General features: G+C 38.4%; 1 long non-coding RNA gene across 5 annotated transcripts in view; it reads left to right on the forward strand.

Moving 5' to 3' along the window:
* LOC110840600 (uncharacterized) overlaps positions 1–5,593 on the forward strand; it is a 30,055-nt gene extending 24,462 nt beyond the window's left edge. For 3 of the 5 annotated variants that reach the window (XR_015533062.1, XR_015533063.1, XR_015533064.1), the window contains 5 exons: positions 3,387–3,461; positions 3,615–3,678; positions 5,265–5,314; positions 5,399–5,453; positions 5,535–5,593. This is a non-coding gene — a long non-coding RNA (uncharacterized LOC110840600). The remainder of the gene's footprint in view (positions 1–3,386; positions 3,462–3,614; positions 3,679–5,264; positions 5,315–5,398; positions 5,454–5,534) is intronic. The other 2 variants (XR_015533066.1, XR_015533065.1) reach the window with 2 other exon arrangements.
* The last annotated feature ends 1,471 nt before the right edge of the window (positions 5,594–7,064 follow it).

Raw genomic sequence — 7,064 nt, forward strand, 5'->3', positions numbered from 1 at the left:
CATCTTCTGGGACAACCTCGGCCAACACAGTTAGACAACGCAGACAGCCGTTGTTAGGGGTGAGAGAGGGGAAGGTCTGAGGCCCTGAGGTCACGGCTGCTGACGTAGATAAGTCTTTAAAGGTTAGTTTGCACTAGGCTTAAAACTAAATTCAATTCCTATGCATCTTTTCACATTACGGTCAACGAAGAGGATTTACCCCGTATAAATAACACCGGTGTATGGCCAAATGGGTGCCTGATTGCTCCCTTTCATGGGAAACTGACCCCTGACAGGCGCACCTCTTATTTCTGTACCAACAACGGCTGACTCTGACTCGCGGGCCAGTATTTGTGAGGAGCTTGGGGGAAGCATCAGTACCTCTTAATTAAGTCAGGATCGTCTCACCGCGTCTGGTTCTAAGTGTTTGGATTCTATTGATATCTTTTATCAAAATGTTAAGAGGTTTGCGTACTGAATGTACCAACTTTTATGATAATGTCCGTATTAATGATTTCAAAATTATATGCATTACCGAGACGTGGCTTAATGATTCGTTTTGTAATCGCAATCTGTTTCATGATGACTCTCGTTTTCCGCGCTGACAGAGGTTAAACCGATCTCAACTTAACTAGAGGTGGAGGTTGTAAACGCAGGTACGATCTTGAATTTATCAGCGAATGTGTTTGGGTTGAAGTTCGTCTTCCTGATGGTTTGAACTTACTCGTTGGAAACCACTATTTCTCGCCTAACACCGATGTTAAAGTTATTGAAAATTATTTTAATTCTCTGGAAAAGAATTGAAACCCTTCTCTTGGGTGATTTTAATATACCTGGTTTTGATTGGGTCCAAGGCTTCCCTCAAGCTAACTCACATCACTATATTAAAATTAGAGGGGATGTCGTTCATGTTTCCTCGGACTTTCTCAGCACAACCTCGCCATTAAACAAAACAAGAATCTGCTTGATCTTGTCTTTGCTAATTTTTCCTCTGTCAACGTCACGATTTGGTTAAACCTGATTATTTTTCATCCTTCCCTGGTTATTGATATTAGTAATATATCTCAGTCTACCAATTCACAGCCCTCTCGATGTTCCCGTAATTACGCGCGTGCTGACTATTTATTCTCTTTATGATTGGTCCTGCGTTTACAATTTGTCCTCTGTGGACTCCGTCGTAGATCAGCTCAAGTCGGTGGTTACTGATGCTTTAAATTTAGCTATTCCAAACAAGCATCCTAGTAAGTCTAAATTTCCTATCTGGTTTTCCGGTACCTTAAAACATTACATTAATAAAAAGAATCATTATCTACGTCGGTTCAAAAAGACCAAGGCACATGAACATTATACGTACCTACTTCGCGCACGTTCGCAAATTAGTTAAGGCTCCCATTAAGTCTGATTGAAGTCTGTTGATGACAGTCTTAAGACTCACCCTAAGCATTTTTGGAAATACGTTTCAGATTTCATAAAGAAAGATAATTCCTTTATTCGGCTAAAAATTGGTGATCGGTTTGTCACTGAGCCCAAACACACAGCTGATGAATTTGCTACGCATTTTGAATCAATTTTTAACACTTTTTTCCGGTCCGTTAGTCTTACGGATGCTTTTGCTTCAGATTTTTTGCCCGCCGCTGCTATCTCTCCAGCTGAAATTAGCGCCTCAGACCTTCAAAGTGCGTGGGGTTAGATGGAATTCCTTCGTTAGTAATTAAGGGTTGTTCTGGTATTTTTACTCCCTTATTAACCTATATTTTTAATTTAAGTATAAATAGTGCCACCTTTCCGTCCATGTGGAAACAAACAGCTGTTGTTCCCGTGTTTAAAAAAGGAAACAGTTCCACTGTAGTAATTATAGACCCATCTCTATTCTTAATAACTTTTCTGAAATATTTGAATTTATTGTTTATGCTCATTTGCAAAAAAATTTTAAGTACAGATTAAGTCCCATACAGCATGGTTTTCGTAAATTTAATTCCACAGCAACAAATTTGGTTACTTACCTTAATTCCGTTTTACCTTCAGTTAGTACTCAAGGACAAACAGATTCTGTTTACTTTGATCTTACTAAAGCTTTTGACTTAGTTCCTCGTAATATTCTTCTTGGGAAACTTAGAAACTTTGGACTATCACCCACTTAAGTTGATTGGTTCCATGGTTATCTTTTTGGAACTCTTTCGTATCCTTATCGTGTTAAGTGTGGAGTGCCTCAGGGTTCCACCCTAGGCCCCTTACTTTTTAATATATTTATTAATGACATCTGCGACTCCATACACAATTCACAGTGCCTTTTATTTTCTGATGACTTAAAGATACATCGGAGCATTAGCGATGTTGATGACTGCAAACTGTTGCAGGACGATATTCATTCAGTGCAAAATTGGTCTATCGGGAATGGAACGCAACTTAATTTGAGTAAAACGATTGTTATATCATTCACCCGAAAGACAAACAGTATTTACTTTAATTATAAATTGTGTAACAATTTGGTGGCACGCTCCCATTGTGTTAAAGATCTCGGTGTTCTATTGGACTGTAAGCTTTATTTTCATCAGCACATCAACTATATATTATCACAAAGCTTAAAAATGCTAGGTTTGATTCGGTACATTACGTCTTCCTTCTCCACTGTTGATAGAATTTTGGTTTTGTACAGAACTTTAGTCCGTTCTAAAATTGAGTATGCATCCGTTGTTTGGAACTCTGTTACTAATTCTGATTCCTTTAAATTGGAAAGGATTCAAAGGAAATTTGTAGCGCTATGTTACGCTAGATTCTTTAATGGCGTGTGTGCCTATAATTATGACGATATATTAGTTAGATTAAATTTCTTATCGTTACATTTAAGGAGGAGGCTTTTGGATGCGCTTTTCCTCGTTAATGTTTTTAAAGGCAAAATTATTTGCTCATCTTTTGTTGATACAGTTAGTCTCTGCGTACCCACTAGGTCTATCAGAGACTACTCTACCTTTATGTACAACGCAATTTCAAGGCCAGTCCCTCTGCCAGATGCAGTCTGTAGGAGCATCAACATCATTAACAAAGATCGTACTTTGCTTAGTGATGTCAGTCAGCTTTTTAAACAATATTCATTCATTTCCTGTGCTGGCTGTATTTTATTTTGTGGTATTAATTTTATATTTTTTTCTTTTATTTAGTATTATTAATTGAATTATATTACTTAGGTATATTTAGTTTATTTACTTATTAATTATTTTGTAATAAATTAACATTGTACAGGCTTCAGGTGTGTTAAATTGGGCTGCTAATGGGACGGTTTGAAATTGCGTCTCAGCTTGTGCTGTTCTGGTCAACGGTAATTTGAAAATTTGTAAATCTTCGGTTATTAGAGTCAATTGATCTTTTTACACGGTCCTTGTTATTGGCAGATTGTACATTAAATTCAGGTTTCTGACAACGGGACTCTACCACTAACACCGCCGTACCTAGGGGGACGGTGTCAGGTGGTCTCCTCGGTAAAGGTGAGTTTTCTTGAGTTTTGGGCATCTCTCGATTTCAGTTGATGCATACTTGCTGGTAGTAGGAGTTGTAGGTCTTTACTACTTGTCTGGATTGTACTTTAAATTATTATGAAACTACAATAATATTTTTTAAATTGGAACTCTATTTTTCAGGATTTTCGACAACCTGAATACCGCCATACCTAGGGGGCAGAGTTAATTGGTGTCATTTGAATTGGTGAGTTTTCTTGATTCCTGGTGTGCCAGTCCAGGTCCGTGGTTCAATTCCCGAACGGACTGAAACTTGAGATGAGGGGTAAACCAGGCTTTGGCATATTAATCTGGGTTATATGAACGAAGGAGGTGTGATTAGATGATACTTGGTACACCTCACTTCATGAAAATTTGAGTGATTTTATTAAGTTTTGGCTTTGTCCAATGTATCACGTTGGGAAAGAGAGTGGCGCCGTCCTGGCGTGTGAAAGTCTCTTCCCCCGACATTCGGTTTAGTGACCGTTGGTTTGGGGCGCCCTAGAAGGTGTGGAGTGACGATCGCCAGATGACCGCTGCTCCCCTACGACTCGGACCAATGGAATTCGAATGTGGCTGTTCGGAACGTTTCCGACGTCATAAGTGACTTTTTGGGGGGCGAATCTGATTGTCGTATTCAATTCAAAATTCAAGAACAGTTACGTTGCGGGATTGCGTTGGTGCTCGCTCTCTGAAAGTTCGGTTCTTCAAGGCAAACAGACAGTTTCTGCTCGATTCTTACAATTATAAATACCACAGTCGAATCATCGCGCTGCCCTACAATCAGAATAACTTATTGTACAAAAGTGTCTCCAAAGGAAATAAAAGGTGAAACGTCTCCAAGGTGACTTCGGTGTGGTCTGCAGTTGATCATCCGCACAGATTTCACGTCCTTGGCGCACGGCCGCTCCAACTATCACAGTCCCCGTATAATCCCTAAGAGGGAATTTAAGAAATATATTTTACACGCTTACAATCGGCAGTTCGTTGGTCCGCGATTGACTGCGGGTCTTTAATGCAATTGATGTGTACAGTCATCTCTGCTGTTATGCGATAGTTGCATTCATTTGAGAAGCCGGCCAGTTGAAAATCGCGTGGTAAAAATAACCTCGGTTCCTCCGCAGAGATTAAATTAGTCCTTTGATAGTTTAAAGGGCCTGGAATGAAATTGCATATGAGCAAACTCGCATATGCAAAAGTTTCCATTTCACGAATGTTTTTTCCGATTCATCGATGTCATTGGAGCAAATTCGCGTTAACGAGACATACGTAATTGTAGAGAGGACTGTATTTATAATTTTCATTCGAAATGAGCGATGTAAGAATTACGATTTAGTATAAGAATCGGTACGAGAAACATTGTAAAATGTTGTGAATAATAGTAAAATATATTTTTTTCACTTTTTGACTTTTTGGTTTCAAAATTGGCGTTGTTCTGAATCCGCGCAAATCGAGGTCCACCTGTGTGTTAACAGTAACTTGCGTCTTAGTTTTTCAGGACTTGGATAAACCTGACCAGCACTTTTCTTGAGTTTTGGGCATCTCTCGATTTCAGTTGACGCATACTTGCTGGTAGTAGGAAAACTTTGTATCTTGTTGTAGGTCTTTACTACTGGTATGAATTGTCTACTTTTGCTTGTCGAACGACAAGGCCCTGTTGTGTAGGTGGTAGCAGTACTTAACTCTATACCTTTGCTTTAGTCTTTCCTTATTTGGCAGATTGTGCTTGAAATTATTATTAAAGCTACAATGATGTTGGCTGGAGCACATTAATATTTTGTTTTTGTTTTTCAGGATTTCCAACAGCGCCGAAACGCTGGGTCGCAGATACATCATCTTAATAGGTGAGCTTTTACTTCAAATTATTATTATGAAAACTGCAATTATGTTGTTGTTGTTGTTAATTCGACCTCGTTTATTTTTTTCAGGATTTCCAACAGAGCCAAAACGCGGGGTCGCAGATACATCATCTTATCTTAATAGGTGAGATCTCACTTCAATTTATTATTATGAATACTGCAATTATGTTGTTGTTGTTAAGTGGATCTCATTTATCTTTTTCAGGGATTTTCAAGAACCTGAATATGACCATTGCCACAGCCGTACCTAGGGGGCAGAGTTAATTGGTGTCATTTGAATTGGTGAGTTTTCTTGATTCCTTGTCATCTTTTCTATTTTCGTGCGTCTAAGCCCTTTGATGCATATGTGCTAACGGCACGTAGGTTTATAGCTTCCTTCAGTTTTTTCACATTTGTCAGTTAGTACATTAAATTTTTATGAAGATTAGAATGCTATTGCGTGTAGGCCTCGATTTTCGCCTTGATGCGTTGCTTTACGGAATGTCGTAATCAGAGTCGGAGTAAATTGAAACTCTTTTATTATGTAAATGAATGGGAAGTCAATGACGTGGGTTCCCAGCACGGAAACGTTGATGAGTAATACAATGGCATTGCGGTAACGGTCTGAAATAATTTAATAAAATGAAGGGAATTTAAGAAATATATTTTACACGCTTACAATCGGCAGTTCGTTGGTCCGCGATTGACTGCGGGTCTTTAATGCAATTGATGTGTACAGTCATCTCTGCTGTTATGCGATAGTTGCATTCATTTGAGAAGCCGGCCAGTTGAAAATCGCGTGGTAAAAATAACCTCGGTTCCTCCGCAGAGATTAAATTAGTCCTTTGATAGTTTAAAGGGCCTGGAATGAAATTGCATATGAGCAAACTCGCATATGCGAAAGTTTCCATTTCACGAATGTTTTTTCCGATTCATCGATGTCATTGGAGCAAATTCGCGTTAACGAGACATACGTAATTGTAGAGAGGACTGTATTTATAATTTTCATTCGAAATGAGCGATGTAAGAATTACGATTTAGTATAAGAATCGGTACGAGAAACATTGTAAAATGTTGTAAATAATAGTAAAATATATTTTTTTGACTTTTTGGTTTCAAAATTGGCGTTGTTCTGAATCCGCGCAAATCGAGGTCCACCTGTGTGTTAACAGTAACTTGCGTCTTAGTTTTTCAGGACTTGGATAAACCTGACCAGCACTTTTCTTGAGTTTTGGGCATCTCTCGATTTCAGTTGACGCATACTTGCTGGTAGTAGGAAAACTTTGTATCTTGTTGTAGGTCTTTACTACTGGTATGAATTGTCTACTTTTGCTTGTCGAACGACAAGGCCCTGTTGTGTAGGTGGTAGCAGTACTTAACTCTATACCTTTGCTTTAGTCTTTCCTTATTTGGCAGATTGTGCTTGAAATTATTATTAAAGCTACAATGATGTTGGCTGGAGCACATTAATATTTTGTTTTTGTTTTTCAGGATTTCCAACACCGCCGAAACGCTGGGTCGCAGATACATCATCTTAATAGGTGAGCTTTTACTTCAAATTGTTATTATGAAAACTGCAATTATGTTGTTGTTGTTGTTAATTCGACCTCGTTTATTTTTTTCAGGATTTCCAACAGAGCCAAAACGCGGGGTCGCAGATACATCATCTTATCTTAATAGGTGAGATCTCACTTCAATTTATTATTATGAATACTGCAATTATGTTGTTGTTGTTAAGTGGATCTCATTTATCTTT

This window comes from Zootermopsis nevadensis, unplaced genomic scaffold, assembly GCF_977971745.1.
Source record: "Zootermopsis nevadensis isolate Lab colony 2312 unplaced genomic scaffold, Znev_1.0 Znev_ptg000084l, whole genome shotgun sequence".
Taxonomy (NCBI): domain Eukaryota; kingdom Metazoa; phylum Arthropoda; class Insecta; order Blattodea; family Termopsidae; genus Zootermopsis; species Zootermopsis nevadensis.